We start from the raw sequence: 16,481 nt of genomic DNA on the forward strand, positions 1-16,481 counted from the left end.
GAGTTCATCCAAAGTTTTATACTCACTTCTCGCATAAAATCGGTGATCGAAGGGACGTTAAAGTCCAAACCAACCAACACAGTATTGCTTGTTAGGTTTTCCTCTGTTCAAATTTAAAATCAAAGACCTAACAATAATACTAGTAGTAAAAATGGGTCCACTCTTAGATAAATTACTAATTGTGTTTTTTATACTAATTTGAGAACGCTGAACCGAAAGGAGCTATCTTCAAATGTATTCGTCCATATGGTGTTAGTATATTTATAATATTTATATCTCACATTTGAGATCCCATTATATATCTCGCATCATTTTTCTGTTGGCACAATGGGCGCGAATGTTTGAAACCAGTTTCATTTGATTCAGCGTCTTCAAATTAGTATAAAAACTGTAATTAGAAATGTATTCAAACGTGGACGCTTTTACCATTTGGAGAAGCGATACTTCAAAGATCCCAATTTTGAAGTAATTTTTTATGTGACCTCATGGATGGATATACAGGTAGCCCAAAAGAAGGTATACAGCCCCTTACTGATCGGTCATGACATTTTATATCATTTACTTGTTGTTATCAACACATGTATTGACTTAGTTTCTTCCTTATTTGTTCTTAATTTATTTTCACCTGTACCTTAAGCTCGGAACAAACCAAAGCAAATAAATCCATTACATTAATTAATTAAAATGTTATATTTGATCGATGCTGGGTTGTATAACCATTTTTGGGACACCCTGTATATACAGTCTCACTGCATTTAGCATCTTGCAACTACTATGGAATAATATTCATGAATTTATCAGAGTGTTGACACTTTTTACTAATATCATGATCATTAATTATATAGTGTATACACATTTAAACCATATCTAGGATTTGTGTGTTCGTCGAAAGAGGAGAAAAAGAGGATTGAAGAAATGAAACTGGAGTAGAAGACAAAACTGTTAAAATATAGCCATTGGAGAGATGAGAATATAAAAGTCATCATGGATAAAGACTTCAGCCACAACATTCCTCCGCAAGTATACGTATTATATTTAATTAATATAATTTATCAGATTTTATGCACATTTATTCTTAATTTACAGTATTATGGAATGGAATATAAAGGAATTAAACAAATGTGTATGAAGGAGTTTCCAAGAAATTAATACACACAAACGTATATACATCCGTAACTCTCCACATTTTATTCTTAATATTACCTCTATAGCCCCCATTTCTATTGCAAGGAAATAAAAGCAACATCATCTACTGTGTACTTCATGTTAGATTTCAAGTTAGCGATTATTAGCCTCGATAGCGCAGTAGGCAGCGCGTGAGTCTCATAATCGCAAGGTCGTGAGTTTGATCCTCACTCGGGGCGTGCCTTTTGCTTCAACTACGATAAAAGGTAAAGAAAGTGACTCATAAATACAATATTACTCCGATAATCTGGAACCAATCCGGATTGTTCGAGGTATTATATATATATTTTAAAAAACGAAGTTGTAAAATAGTAAATTTTCTAAATTCGCTTTTATTTAATCAAAAGATAAGTCTAATATTCACAACTAGCTTCTTTTCACTTAAGAGTCCAGTTACAGTTTCTAAAATACAAATAAATACATTAATCTATTTTTCCTATAATGTGAGAATGAAGAAACAATGAATGTCGGAAATCGGGGGAGTGCCGTAATAGAATCATCCAAATACGGACTTCGAAGATTTAAATTCAATAAAAAAAGTTAAAGTATTTCAACGAAATTATATTTTTACGGAGGAATACATACAATTCGCAAGTTCAGTATGATTTTAAAAAAAATAATTCTGAAAATTTAATTGTTTAGAAGTTTGGTTTATGAAAGCTCTCCAGAGACAAAAGAAATCTCAAGAACTTCTTAATGGATCTCCATTATTAATTTTGGGTATGATGTAAAGGGTCAAAGTTAGGAATTGAGGTTGTTAATGGAGATGATATTGAAACCGGAAGTGGTAGAATTAACATTTCCCGGTTTTCGCTATAGATTAAAAATGGCATAAATAGCGAGAAGCTGTTTTCTGCAATCAACTGAAATTTCCAAGAAAATATATTATCTCAATTGTTAACTCTGTATTAAAACCGGACGTGATACAATCCACTACAACTTCCGGTTTCAACAAATCTACATAGTCCAAAAACAATAAGAGATAGGAAGAAACACTTTTTGGAAACTATTTAGCGTTTTAAGAAAATATACTACTTTTCCCCTTGACCCTGTATTGAAATTGAAGGTGGCAAACAACCACTTCCGGTTTTAACATTGATCGTTATACAGTAAAATCTATAATAAATAACGAGAAACGCTTTTTTTTTTTGGAATCGCTTTAGCCTTGTAAAAACAAGCACTGTCTTCTCTCTTAAACCTCTCTTAAATCCAAACGTTGCAGAAATCAACCATTTCCGGTTTTATTTTGCTCTCTATAAAGCACAATCGGTAGTAAATATCGAGAAACGAGTTTCGGAGTCATATTATCGTCCATATCTTATCTCCACACTAAATTCTCTATTGAAACCAGAAGCGACAGAAAATAAACATTACTGGCCTTAACGTTGATCGCTACAGAATTTTTATTTATTTAGAAAACAACACAACAGGCTTAATGCCTAATTATAGTGTTGTATAATACATACATATACATATATACTTTTACCCGTACAATTAATCAATTCAATTCGAGTGTCAGGTACTCGGTAATAATCCTGTTTCTAAATACATATTCTGACATACTGAATGTATCTAATACATCAGTTTTATGACTTAATTCATTGTAGGAGTCACACATTCTCCACAGCGGAGATTTACTGAGAATATTTGTTCGTGCCCTTTCACAGAAAAATATACCGGTATTCCCTGGTCTTGTTCTGCCTGTTGGAATGCTCAGATATATTTTCGTGAGTAGCTCTGGACAGTCAATTTTATTATTTAATACTTTATATAAAAATAGTAAATCAAACATCCTTCGTCGATTCCTCAACGTTAGGAAATTCAAACTCCTTACTAAGTCCACGTAGGGAATCTGTTTGTCTAAATATAAATATTAATCTGGGTAGATAGTAGTGCTGTCGAAATCGGTTTTTGAAAAAACCGAAAACCGGTTTTTGGAAAAAGTGAAATTTCATAAAACCGAAATGTCGGTTTTGAAAACCGCTTTTGCGGTTTCGGTTTTGAAAACCGCAATTGCGGTTTCGGTTTTGAAAACCGCATTTGCGGTTTCGGTTTTGAAAACCGAATTTGCGGTTTCGGTTTTGAAAACCGCATTTGCGGTTTCGGTTTTGAAAACCGTTTTTGCGGTTTCGGTTTTGAAAACCGTTTTTGCGGTTTCGGTTTTGAAAACCGCATTTGCGGTTTCGGTTTTGAAAACCGTTTTTGCGGTTTCGGTTTTGAAAACCGCATTTGCGGTTTCGGTTTTGAAAATCGCATTTACGGTTTCGGTTTTGAAAACCGCATTTGCGGTTTCGGTTTTGAAAACCGATTTTGCGGTTTCGGTTTTGTAAACCGCACTTGCGGTTTTCTGTTTTCAGAAAACCGGTTTTCTCAAAAAAACGAAAACTGCAAAAAGTCACAAAAATTCGACAGCACTAATGTCAAGTAACGACGAGAAAACAGCAAAGAATCTTTCCCATCTTCGACTCACAGTTGCCAGATGGAGGAAAAAAATGCTCAAAATTTGCAGAGGGGAAAGAAGATACTTTTTCTTAAAATGTCTTAATGTGTAGGGAAATTCTTGTTTAGTATACTTTTACAATTGGCAGAATAAAAAAAATAAGTTGCAGTTTCTCACAAAGAGGCACGGCTATCGTTATTGAGAAGTAAAATGATATACGTAGAATAAAATATGATCGGTGTTCCCTTCACGTATGAACTATTGCAGGTGTCTGGGACTTGCGATAAGAAACCAGTCAACACATACAAAACCACAACATTCTCATTTATCGGAGTGGCAACAAATCAACAATAAAATTGTGTATTGCGATCTATTTTTTCTTTTCTTTTTTTTAAGAAAGGGAGGTGGTGTTTTTTTGTTAACATAAGAAAGAGTGGCAGTACTATTTAGAAACAAGGTGAAAGAATAATGATAATATAAAAGATCTCAGTCTAAGTGGATGAGATTTCAAGTTGGATTTCATGTGTTGCAGGTGTAGTGATCTTAAATAGGGATATACCTTATTTTCTATTTAGCTTAGTGTTGTCATATTACCCGATTTTTGCGGGTACCACCCGATTTTCAGGTTCTATATTCGTCCCTCGCTTAAACGTATCTTAATCACGAAAAACCACCCGCATTTTGGGATTGAAGAAAAATCTAAGACGACTTAATGGATAAAGTCTTGGCATATTCAACGTAAACCGCTACAACTCTGATAATCTTAACCGCTACACTTCTGATTTTTATATATTTCGTAAACTAGATCACAAGGAACACGAATCTGAAGGATTTTTGACATTCCGACTTCCGGAACTCGAGATATTAAAACTTTAAGTTTAATATAGATATATTCTCTATACGAAAAATATTGTCCTGTGAGATATATAAAGGTAACTAAGAAAGTTCTGTCGCTTTTTGTGGAGGTCTGTGTTCAATTGATCCTCACACCGTGAGTTGAATGCGAATGGAGAAAAGGCGAAGGTCAGATGTTGGTGTGCGTATATCCAACACTCTACCTGCTTGTGGCAGTTCAGTTACAACGTGAACTTGTGTAAGGACAGAGTGAATATGGAACCTCCACAGAGCGTCATAAGGGTGTGTATGCTGTACGAGTTCAAACTTGGGTCAAACGCCACTGCAGCGGGGCGGAAGATATCTCAGGCCTTTCGTGAGGGTGTCGTGATTACGCAGACAGTGCAAGGGTGATTTAGAAAGTTTAAGGATGGTAACAAAACACTCACGAAAGACGCACCACGTGCCGGAAGACCAACACATGTACAAAATGAAAATCTTCAGGTAGCAATTGAGGCGAACAGCGGAGGGACCTGTGAGAAACTGGGGCTAACATTCAATGTGAGTGGAGAAACCATCCGGCAGCACCTCCATCAACTTGGGAAGCAGTACAATGCAGACACCTGTGTTTCTTTGCTGTCTCGTCTGAGAAAGGAGCCATTTCTGGACAGGATGTTGACATGTGATGAGAAGCTCCATGGCGTCGTCATCATTGGTTAAAATCCCATGAACTGGTTCCAAAACAGCTGAAACCAGTAATGCAGCAGAAAGTCCTGCTGTGTGTTTGGTGGACTGCTCGCGACATCGTGCATCGGGAACTGTTACCGGCTAGTCAGAGCAGAACATTAATGCAACTGTTTACTGTCAGCAGTTGAGCCGTGCTCAAGAAAAACTCAAAACCCTGGAGCCAGCACTTCTCAATCGCTAAGGGGTTCTCTCGTTACGGGACAACGCTAAGCCCCACATGGCTAGATTGACCCGGGACACCATCCTACGCCTTCGATGGGAAACACTATTGCAACCGCCATACTCCCCGGACATTGCACCGTCCAAATATCACCTGTTCCATTCCTTGGACACTCACCTTAGAGAACTCCAGTTCAACTCCGTAGTAAAAGTGCAAAATACACTTGATACCTTCTTCGCTTCACGGTAAACCAAGTTCTACCTCGAAGGAATCCATGCCCACCCCGAACGTTGGGAGAAGGTCGTTGATACTGATGGGTACTATTTTTGATCTTCCAGGTACGTCTTAGGCAGGGATGTAGCCCCGGGGGGGAGGCATCGGGGCCAGCCCCCCCAAATGATTTCCTGGCACTCCTAATGGCCAGATGTTAAAACATCATCGTGAGATTACTTCGCTTCAGTCATTTAAAAATAACAAAGTTTACATATAATTAATAATTTACGGTAAAATAGTATGGAAAAATAGTATTTTACCATACCGATCACAAAATAGTATGGTATTTCTTCCTTATAGCCATCCGAAAATAGTATGGTATACTTTTTGTGACAGCAGATTACACAATTTACGGCGATTTGTATTTGACAGTTTGAAGACAAACGTTTTGACAAGGTACTACAAATTCTATCATAAAACAATGGTACTAAATCGTAAGTACATTATATTATTTATATGCTGTAATAAGTGTTTTAAGAAAACTTTTTATCAGATAGAAAATTTGGTGAAAAGCAACGTTTTTATTCAGTTTTTCAGTTTGGAATTCATTCGCTTTTTTAAATGCTATTTCGTGTAAAACAGTAAGTGAGATATAGCTGTTAATAAAATAATTATGTCTTTTTCGTCACGAATAATAAATAACATTTTTGTCAGAAAATCTTAAATAAATTAAGTGCAATTTCAAAGAAAATCAGTCTTATGTATAAAAGTAACCAAGAAAGTTCTGTCGCTTTTTGTGGAGGTCTGCGATAATAATTGGCCCTCACTGGCGGCAGGGTTTCGTCGAGTCGAAACATATATCTCGTGTCGGGGTGTTGAAAGGTCAAAAAGCGACAGAACTTTCTTCGTTAATTTTATACATACTATGTAAAACTACTGTATAAGTTCTAGTATCTCGAGTTCGGGAAGTTGGAATGTCAAAATTCCTTCAGATTCGTGTTTCTAGTAGTCTACTTTACAAAATATATAAAAATAAGGTGGGGTCTAGTTTGCTTCCGTGGTCACTTTATGTTCGAATATCTCGAGATCGGAAATTCGGAATGTCAAAATTCCTTCAGATTCGTGTTCCTCATGGTCTAGTTTACAAAATATATAAAAATTAATTTTGGTCCAGTTTGCTTCCTTGGTCACTTTATGTTCGAATATCTCGAGTTCCGAAATTCGCAATGTCAAAATTCCTTCAGATTCGTGTTCCTCGTGGTCTAATTTACAAAATATATGAAAATCAGGTGGGGTCCAGTTTGCTTCTCTGCAGGCGAAAAGTACATTGGAAGTGTCATCAAAGAAGTAACTTAAAAAAAAAGTGCGAAGGATTCAAGGTCAGTATTTGTAGCACACAAGTTCACATCAGTACTTACGGTTTAGAACTCCCCACTTTTCTGACTTTAAAATATTACAACCCTAATTTAGCTGTGACTTGTACAACCATCGAACAATCCCTTTCGTACAGTGCTACATATATTACCATAATAGTCTTGGAGCAAATAAAAAAAAGTTAAAACAGACATAAATCAATACAATTGTCTCGATCGATAAATGCTTTCACAATTGTTAAAAGGTGTAATTAAAAACATCAAACATTGTTTCTGCTTTGAAAAGGACAAACAAGGTTTCGTTCATAAAACCGCAAACACGGTTTCGGGCGGCTTTCGCTTTCGAAATGAGCTTCTGCGGTTTCGGTTTTGAAAAAAGCTTTTTCGGTTTCGATTTTGAAAACCGCATTTGCGGTTTCGGTTTTGAAAACCGCTTTTGCGGTTTCGGTTTCGAAAACCGCATTTGCGGTTTCGGTTTCAAAAACTGCATTTGCGGTTTCGGTTTTGAAAACCGTTTTTGCGGTTTCGGTTTTGAAAACCGCATTTTCGGTTTCGGTTTTGAAAACCGCATTTGCGGTTTCGGTTTTGAAAACCGTTTTTGCGGTTTCGGTTTTGAAAACCGCATTTGCGGTTTTCGGTTCTCAGAAAACCGGTTTTCTCAAAAACCGAAAACCGCAAATGTCACAAAAATTCAACAGCACTAGTAGATAGCGAGAAGCAATTTTCTGCAGTCAATTACTCGTTCCGAGAATATATTACATCTGATTGGCTGAGTGACGATAGGGTTGTCATAGTGTGAGAAACAACACTAAGTATATGACGTCATGTAAAATTTAGAATCGCTAAAGCAAGACGAGATGTCTAGAAAAAGAAATTTTAAAATATATAAAAGAAGATGACTTCTCCGAAATGTTCGTGACCTTTATTAAATGAAAGAGCTCGCCGAAAGTATTCCAGAACGTTTTGAAGCAACAGTTTCTTTTAAAACCATAAATCAGTTTGTGTTAACTAATCCTTTATTGTCAGTTGTCGTTGTTCTAGACTTATTAACTTGTCAGTTGACTTATTAACTTGGTTTTAATTAAATTTTTAAAGTCAATACCATCAGTGTTATAAGTTGTAAAAGTATACGCCCGAACAGGGACTCGAACCCTGGACCGTTAGGTTAAAAGCCTAACGCTCTACCGACTGAGCTATCCGGGCTCTGAAGGATAAATGGCGCGCTTTCCTTTGCTCTGTCATCCATTGAAGTGACGAGTCTAATGTATCACTTTGTGACATTAACGTCTGAAAACAGTTAATTGCATTTAATTGTTTTATCTTTCAAATTGTGCCAGTTTACATTTTAAGTTATCTCCTGAACTCTATAGTTCGGCTCTTGAGAGAAATTTCTTCGCTAAAAATTAGTATTTTATCGCTACAAGCTATATATAAGAATTGTACTTTACATTTTCTTCCTTTAGCTTATAACGATAGAATGTAGCGGTGAAAACGGGAGAATTTCGAGAAAATCAACATACACGATGTTGTGCTGTTAAAATTATTCGGACATTTTTCTATTATTCGAATATCTGTTTTCAATATTAGAATAATTCTTCGACTAACGAATTTTTTTTCCAAAGGATAAATTATTCGAATTTTAACAGTATTATTGTAAAACACAAACTCACTTGCCATGGGACCGCTCGCACCCGAATTCAGTGATCTTTTACTTTCCTTTTTCTTTAATTCGCCCCAACCGTAATATCGAGACGAAGGAGTTTGTAGGAAAAGTCATAAATATGTACAAACATATAAATATTCCTAACTTTCAACATCCTCGTACTTACAAAAAATCTTCATTTCTGCAGCAAGAAACTAATAGCAACGTCATGTACTACTTACTTACTATAGAGTTAGTTATACGGAACAACAGCCTCGGTAGCGCAGTAGGTAGCGCGTGAGTCTCATAATCTCAAGGTGCTGAGTTCGATCCTCACCCGGGGCATTTATTTTGCTTAAAATTCAATCAAATGAAATCCAAATGAATTGTATATTTAATGTGCACTCCGATTATTAGGACTATTTAGTTTTGAACGCAATTCGGAAAGTTATAGCAAACAGAAGAAAGAGATTAAGTTGAGAAATAGAAAACTTTCTAAATTCGCTTTTGTTTAATTGAAAGGTAGGACATATTTTAGAACACTACCTGTTTTTCACTTTCCAGTCCAGTTACAATTTCTAAAATAGTAGTAAGTTATTCTAGTTTTCTTAGAATGTGAAAGTAGAGACTCGAAATTAGTAAAGTGACGATTTAGATTTATCAAATATGAATGTCGAAGATTTCAATTAAACATAAACAAGGAAATGATATATATATATTTTTAGAAACGTATGCATATGGTATGTAATTTCAGCATTTTCTTTTAATTTTAACATTTATTTTTAGTAATATATATATGTGCCAGTAATATATATATATATATATATATATATATATATATATATATATATATATATATATATATATATATATATATATATACACGTTGTTACCAGACAAAAGGTGAACACATTCGCCATAATCGCAGGAAAAAGTTTCACTGGGTATGCAGCATCTCCCAAATTCAACATGGATGCTATGTTGTTAACATGCAAATTCTCAGGTAGAACGGTAGCAGATATTAAAACTTGATAGGTTGAGTGGCAAAGAAGCAACACTGAGTATATGACGTCATGTAAAATTTAGTATAGCTAAAGAAAACGATATGGCATTAAAGCAAATTGCCAAAAAAAAAAAAAAAAAAAAAGTAAAACAAGGCTGCCTCTGAAATTTTCGTAGTATTTGTTAAACAAAATAGCTCCCAGAAAGTGTTCGAAATCATTCTGCATGGTTTTGACGCAAGTTTCCTTTAAAAGCATAAATCAGTTTGTCTTAATGAATCCTCTATTATCCGTAGTTCCTATTCTGGAGAAAACAAGAGTCTAGAACCTGCTATTTCAATTAGAATAAATTTAAACATTCCATCCACATATATTTATTTCTTTGAAATTTTAATGTCATTACGAGCAATGTAATAAGCTATAAAACTGAACGCCCGGACAGGGACTCGAACCCTTGACCGTTAGGTTAAAAGCCTAACGCTCTACCGACTGAGCTATCCGGGCCGTGTTTTCTAAAAGAACAATTACCTCAATGACGTTATCCATTCAAATGACCGGGTCCAAGAGTGTCATTTTGTGAAATTATCGCAAGAGATATCCAATTATATTTAGTCATTTTATCTTACAAATTGTTTCAGTAACATTTTAAGTTATCTCCCGAACTCTATAATTTCATTCCTTAATATGTTCAATCTGACGCAGTGGCGGCTCTTGAGGGAACCTACTACTATAAAAAAAAATATATATATATATATAACATTTTATTGCTACAACTAAGAGTTAGTACACTTTTAATCGCTACAACTTGTGAGTAGAAATAATACTTTAAGTTTACTTCGCTTCTCTTGTAGCGATAGAAAGTAGCAGTCAAAACGGGAGGATTTTGAGAAAACTCACGGACACTGTTGTACTGTTAAAATTATTCGAATATGTTTCCTTCTGTTATTCGAATATCCATTTCTAATATTAATATAGTTATTCGAGTAACGAATTTTGACCGAATATTCTAATAATAGATATACAAAGAATAAAATTTTCTAATTTTAACAGTATTAGTATAAACAAACTCAGTTGCCATGGAACCCTCACATCAGAATTGGGCTCTTCGCCCCAACCACGATGTTGGGACGAAAAAACTTGTGAAAAATGCGTACATACAAACATATAACTATTCGTAACTTCCAACATTCTCGTACTAAAAAAAAAAAAAAAAAAAAAAAAAATCCATTTCTGCAGCAGGAAACTAATAGCAACATCATGTACCGCTTCCTCACTATTAGAGCTCATTCTGAAAAATAACAGCCTCGGTAGCGCAGTAGGTAGCGCGTGAGTCTCATAATCTCAAGGTCGTGAGTTCGATCCTCACCCGGGGCATTTCTCTTTGCTTAAAATTCAATGAAATTAAATCCAAATGAATTGTAAATTTAGTCCAGACTCCGATTATTATGACTATTCAGTTTCGAGCGCAATTCGGAAAGTTATATCAAACAGAAGAAAGAGATTAAGTTGCGAAATAGAAAATTTTGTAAATTCGCTTTTTTTTTAATTGAAAGGTAAGTCCTATTTTAGAACACTACCTGTTTTTCACTTTCCAGTCCAGCTACAATTTCTAAAATAGTAGTAAGTTATTCTAGTTTTCTTAGAATGTGAAAGTAGAGACTCGAAATTAGTGAAGTGACGATTTAGATTTATCAAATATGAATTTCAAAGATTTCAATTAAACATAAACAACGAAATTGTATATATATTTTTTAGAAACGTATGCATACGGTACGCAATTTCAGCTTTATTTTAACATTTATTTTTAGGAGTTCGGTTTAGTAAAACTCCTTTTAAATATTTCACTTATCTGTATGGGTCTACATGTGGATGTGTCCAGCCCAAAAAAAAAAAAAAAAAAGTACTTAATGGGTCACTATAAATTTTGAGCAGGATGTAAAGGGTTCAAAGTTAGGAATCGAATTCGTTAATGGAGGTGACATTCAAACCGGAAGTAATTAGTAGAAATCAACTATTTCCGGTTTTAATACTGATCGCTATAGATTATACAGGGCCGGTCTTAGGTGATGCGGGGCCCGATTAAGAATATTTTGCGGGGCCCCCTAGTTTACAACTAACTTGCATCAAGGTCTATAGAGCCAATATTTACATACACACACACACACACACACACAATATATATCGCTCTCCCTGTTGGTCTAGTGCTTAGCGCGTGCTTCTGTTGTGTACATTGTCTCGAGCTCGATTCCCGATGAGAGAGCACAGAAAATTTAATTTCATAATTACTCCCTTTCCATCGTCCATCTCCTAAGAACAAATCCTGGGACATCAAATAATAAAAAAAAAATCATTTCATTTCAAACGTTTAATAGAGATTTTACAGTCAGAACGAATGGCAATCAAAATGTTCTCTTAAATAGTGCGTGAAAGTTAATAGACTAAACACATATAAGGTATATTTCGATATAAAATTATACATATGTAAAGCCACAACTAACAATGTTAGTATATCATATCTGAAAATGATATAGTCATAATACTACTTATTTTAGTGACCTCCCCGAAATTTGGAAAGTTGTTAAAATAAAATCTAAAATTACGTGTTCAGTCCCCACATAATCAAGTATTACCAAACCTGAGGGCCATCGGACCCCTGAAAATTTTAAAGCTGTTAGAAGAACTCTATAAATTGCGTTTTAATTTCTCCATTGCCGAAACTTTCCTGGGGAGGACCCCCGGACCCATCCCGAAATGAAATCCCGGCTACATCACTGTGCATATAATTAAATATAGTAACTATCTATGGCACAATATAATTTCCTACTAATCTATTAGATACAACTGTGTATCAGCAAGCCTATCTAACAAGTTTTAACACGTATTTCGAAGAATTGAACACTTTTCGAAAATATAGGTGATGTAACTGACCCCCTTGTCTCACCTTGCGGGCGGCCATGCATACAACAATGATTATACTTTAAGACGTGTTTTAAAAATTCACCAAAAGCTACCAACAATTCTTATATTGTGGGAAACATAAGAAAATGACGTCTTGAATGCGTCATAATAATTATAAATACACGAATTGACTTTCTAAACATTTTCTTTTTTCTTTTTTTTCTTTTTAATTTAAGGTTAAAATAATAGACCCTACTTGCTCTGTGTGTTAATATGACTGAATAAAACATAACACCTGCGTATACTTTCTTATGAAAACTCGCCCGTTACTAAAGGCATACTTGAAATTGAATGAGTGAATGATTAGGATTAGGAATTATTAGGAAAAATGAAAAAATAATGGGGTCAGCAATTTTCTTCGGATGCAGAGGTGAAAAGTGCTGTATTGGGATGTTTTGTAGGGCTCAAGGAATCATTTTTGAAAGTAGTATAGAATTGTTACCGGTGAGGTGGCGTAAATGTATCTCGGTTCCGAGAGTTACGTGGAAATATAAAAGATGACTTATTCAAATATTTTCTAATTTTGTAGGTCAGGCCACAAACTTCCCAATCCACCCTCGTAATAATAATAATAATAATAATAATAATAATAATAATAATAATAATAATAATAATAATAATAATAATAATAATAATAATAATAATAATAATAATAATTTCTTACACAATGTTAATGAAATCATCTAACAATTTAACTTAATATTCAGAGAGAAAAAAACAACAAACCTTTACCTCGTATCTAATCAGCCTCCCAACCTTATATTTAAGAATAATTTATTTTAGATCCTTATCTTTAGTCTGTCAACATCGTTGCAGCTTCGATCGATCGTGATATATTGCTGCCAGAACAGAAGCTACTGTGAGCAAACAAAAACAGAATTTCAACTGGTTGTAACTTTGATACTTCTTGCAAGGATTTCTTTTAAACGGATATCTATCTATCTACCTATCTATCTATATATCTATATCTATATATATATATATCTATCTATATCTATATCTATATCTATCTATCTATCTATCTATATATATATATATATATATATATATATATATATATATATATATATAGATATAGATATAGATATAGATATAGATATAGATATATATTTGGTCTACGAATTAATTCGTGCGGTTGGTACGCACACATTGAAGCTGTAGTACAAACACAAAATACATAAATACCTTAAGAAAAATATTGTCCATCGCTAGCCACCACTTTCGCCCATCTGTCAGGCAATGTACGGATTCCGTGGCGAAAGAAGTCCTCATCCTTGGAAGCGATCCAGTCAGAGACCCATGTTTCGATATCTTCTGAAGAAGTAAACCGCTGTCCAATCAAATCGTTGTTCATGCAATCGAACAAGTTGTAGTCCGAAGGAGCAACGTCTGGTGAATACGGCGGGTGGGGTAAAACTTCCCATCCGACATTTTCTAAATAGGTTTTGACCGGTTTTGCGACATATGGGCGAGCGTTATCATGTTGAACAATAAGTTTATCATGTCTGTTCTCCCATTCTGGTCGTGTTCTGGCCAGAGCTTGCTTCAAACGCATTAATTGTCGTCGATAACGTTCTCCATTCATAGTTTCACCCGGTTGCAGCAGCTCATAGTACACCACACCTTTCATATCCCACCATATGCACAGCATAACCTTTGCACAGTGAATATCTCGTTTTGGTTGTGATGGACCTGGTTCACCTGGTTTCACCCAGGCCTTTTTTCGTTTAGGGTTCTCGTAATGGATCCATTTCTTATCACCCGTAATAATTCGATGCAGAAACCCCTTTCTGCTCTGTCGTTGAAGCAGCAATTCGCAAATGGTTTTTCGTCTTTCAACGTCTCTGTCTTTCAATTCATGTGGAACCCAATGTGACATCTTTTAAATCATTCCCATGGCTTTCAAGCGTTTGGAGACTGTTGTTTGATCAACGCCTAATGCTGCTGCAAGTTGTTCCTGCGTTTGACACGAATCCTGCTCGAGCAATGCTGTCAATTCTTCGTCTTGAAATTTTTTTGGCTGTCCAGCTCGCTCTTGGTCTGCCAAGCTGAAATCACCACTTCTAAACCGTGCAAACCACTTCTGACACGTTCGCTCAGCTAGAGCATGGTCACCATACACTTCCACCAAAATACGATGACTTTCAGTCGCACTTTTCTGCATGTTAAAGTAATGCAGCAGGACACCCCGCAAAAACACTTTATCAGGCACAAATTGCGCCATGTTCACTTAACTACAAACTGGTGTTGTTGACGCTTTAATCCACTGCCCTATACTACGAACGATACGCGATGACAGAGGTTTGCAACACATGTGTGGATACACGGAACTGTGGGACGCTCCGTTCGTTGCGCCATCTCTTGTCCACCCGCACGAATTAATTCCTAGACCAAATATATATATATATATATATATATATATATATATATATATATATATATATATATATATATATATATATATATATATATATATATATATAAAGTTACGGAACTGTTATAAAATGTGTAAAGGCGTTATTAAAATACAATTAAAAAGCAACGAAGATTTGTGTAACATATGTGGTTGGTTTAATTTTGAGTTTCGAGTTCTTTTCATCGCTCAGGCTATGTGAGGCGAGGATCTACAGATCAACGTGGATCTGAACCATACGAGTTCCCAACGAGGATCCTAATATACTTGTGTGGCTTCGCGTGTTGCAATTATTTTTTACGAAATTGTCTCAGTTTCGAATTAAAATTATTCTACACTGTAAAAAATCGTTGTGTTATTTCAACAACATGCCTATGTGTTAACACGATTGTGTTAAAATATAACACAAACAGGTGCTTAGAACACTCACTCTCTATTTGGAGTTGTGTGTCAAATGCTGGTAGTAGAAATGACACACAGTCTATGTTAAATTGACACAAGTGTAGAATCTTCGGTGTTGTTTTCTGCGTGAATGCCAAATATATTAGGCATCTAATTATAAAGGCTTATGTACTGAAGCTACAGACAAACACAGTAGAAAGAAATACGTAAACCAGATATTCGCAAAATTTCAATGTGCAACCGCGCATTGTGTTCTATTGTTTTACATAATGTTTCTTAATAAATATGTCAACAGCGAGAAACAACCGTATTATCGTGTCACTTCTACACTGCACTAGAGCTCACTAGTCAACACCAGGGACTGTGCTTCAAAAATGGCGAAAAACAAGTAGAATCACGATTAAGAGGCAAACATATTATAAGGATATAGGTAAGAGTTTCCTATCATTCTTGAACAAGATGTTGATGAAGGTTGTGTTTCGCACAATAAATGTTGGGAAGGACGACAAAAAGTTTTATGAAGATTTTCTATATGAAGTGTTTGTAGTTTATTATTCTTATTTTAAAATTGGAATCTTCGGTAATTGTAATCATGCACACCAGAAGCTTTTCCAACACAGAAAAATAGTTACATCAACACAGCACATGGCGATATTTCAACACCGAAATAGGTGTCGTAGTAACACAGAAATGGAGTCGAATTAACACCAAAAACGGTGTTAATCTGGTGGTCTGACCTTGAATTTTAACACAGGGAGTGTTGAATTAACACAAAAACGGTGTTATTTATACGGCTTTGACCTTAAATTATGACACAGATGGTGTGTTGAAATAATAAAGAAATTGTGTTGAAATAACACAGGGGCTGTGTCATATTGATACTTGACATGGTGTAATATTAACACTAAATAATTAACACACTACACACTGTGTTACTTTCTTCGTGTTGGTGCAACACCACCACAAGTAACACTCAACACTTTACCCCACACTACCCACACTGTCATGGTGTCGAATCAATACCGAAAATACTAACACAGATCCGAATTTAACACCGCTCAACACCGGTTGTGTGTTAAAACCGTAACACAAACTCTGTGTTAAACGCAAACA

General features: G+C 35.2%; 5 non-coding genes across 5 annotated transcripts; 3 read left to right on the plus strand and 2 right to left on the minus strand.

Annotated features, from left to right (window-relative positions):
- The first annotated feature begins 1,291 nt into the window (after window positions 1–1,291).
- Window positions 1,292–1,364, plus strand: TRNAM-CAU (transfer RNA methionine (anticodon CAU)). Its single transcript has one exon. It is a non-coding gene; the product is annotated as a tRNA-Met (tRNA).
- Window positions 1,365–8,082: 6,718 nt separating this feature from the next.
- TRNAK-UUU (transfer RNA lysine (anticodon UUU)) lies at window positions 8,083–8,155 on the minus strand. The gene has a single exon. It is a non-coding gene; the product is annotated as a tRNA-Lys (tRNA).
- Window positions 8,156–8,866: 711 nt separating this feature from the next.
- On the plus strand, window positions 8,867–8,939 carry TRNAM-CAU (transfer RNA methionine (anticodon CAU)). Its single transcript has one exon. It is a non-coding gene; the product is annotated as a tRNA-Met (tRNA).
- Window positions 8,940–10,026: 1,087 nt separating this feature from the next.
- TRNAK-UUU (transfer RNA lysine (anticodon UUU)) lies at window positions 10,027–10,099 on the minus strand. The gene has a single exon. It is a non-coding gene; the product is annotated as a tRNA-Lys (tRNA).
- Window positions 10,100–10,896: 797 nt separating this feature from the next.
- Window positions 10,897–10,969, plus strand: TRNAM-CAU (transfer RNA methionine (anticodon CAU)). Its single transcript has one exon. It is a non-coding gene; the product is annotated as a tRNA-Met (tRNA).
- Window positions 10,970–16,481: the final 5,512 nt, after the last annotated feature.

The sequence above is a fragment of the Thermobia domestica genome, chromosome 15, assembly GCF_964235325.1.
Source record: "Thermobia domestica chromosome 15, izTheDome1.hap1.1, whole genome shotgun sequence".
Taxonomy (NCBI): Eukaryota; Metazoa; Arthropoda; class Insecta; order Zygentoma; family Lepismatidae; genus Thermobia; species Thermobia domestica.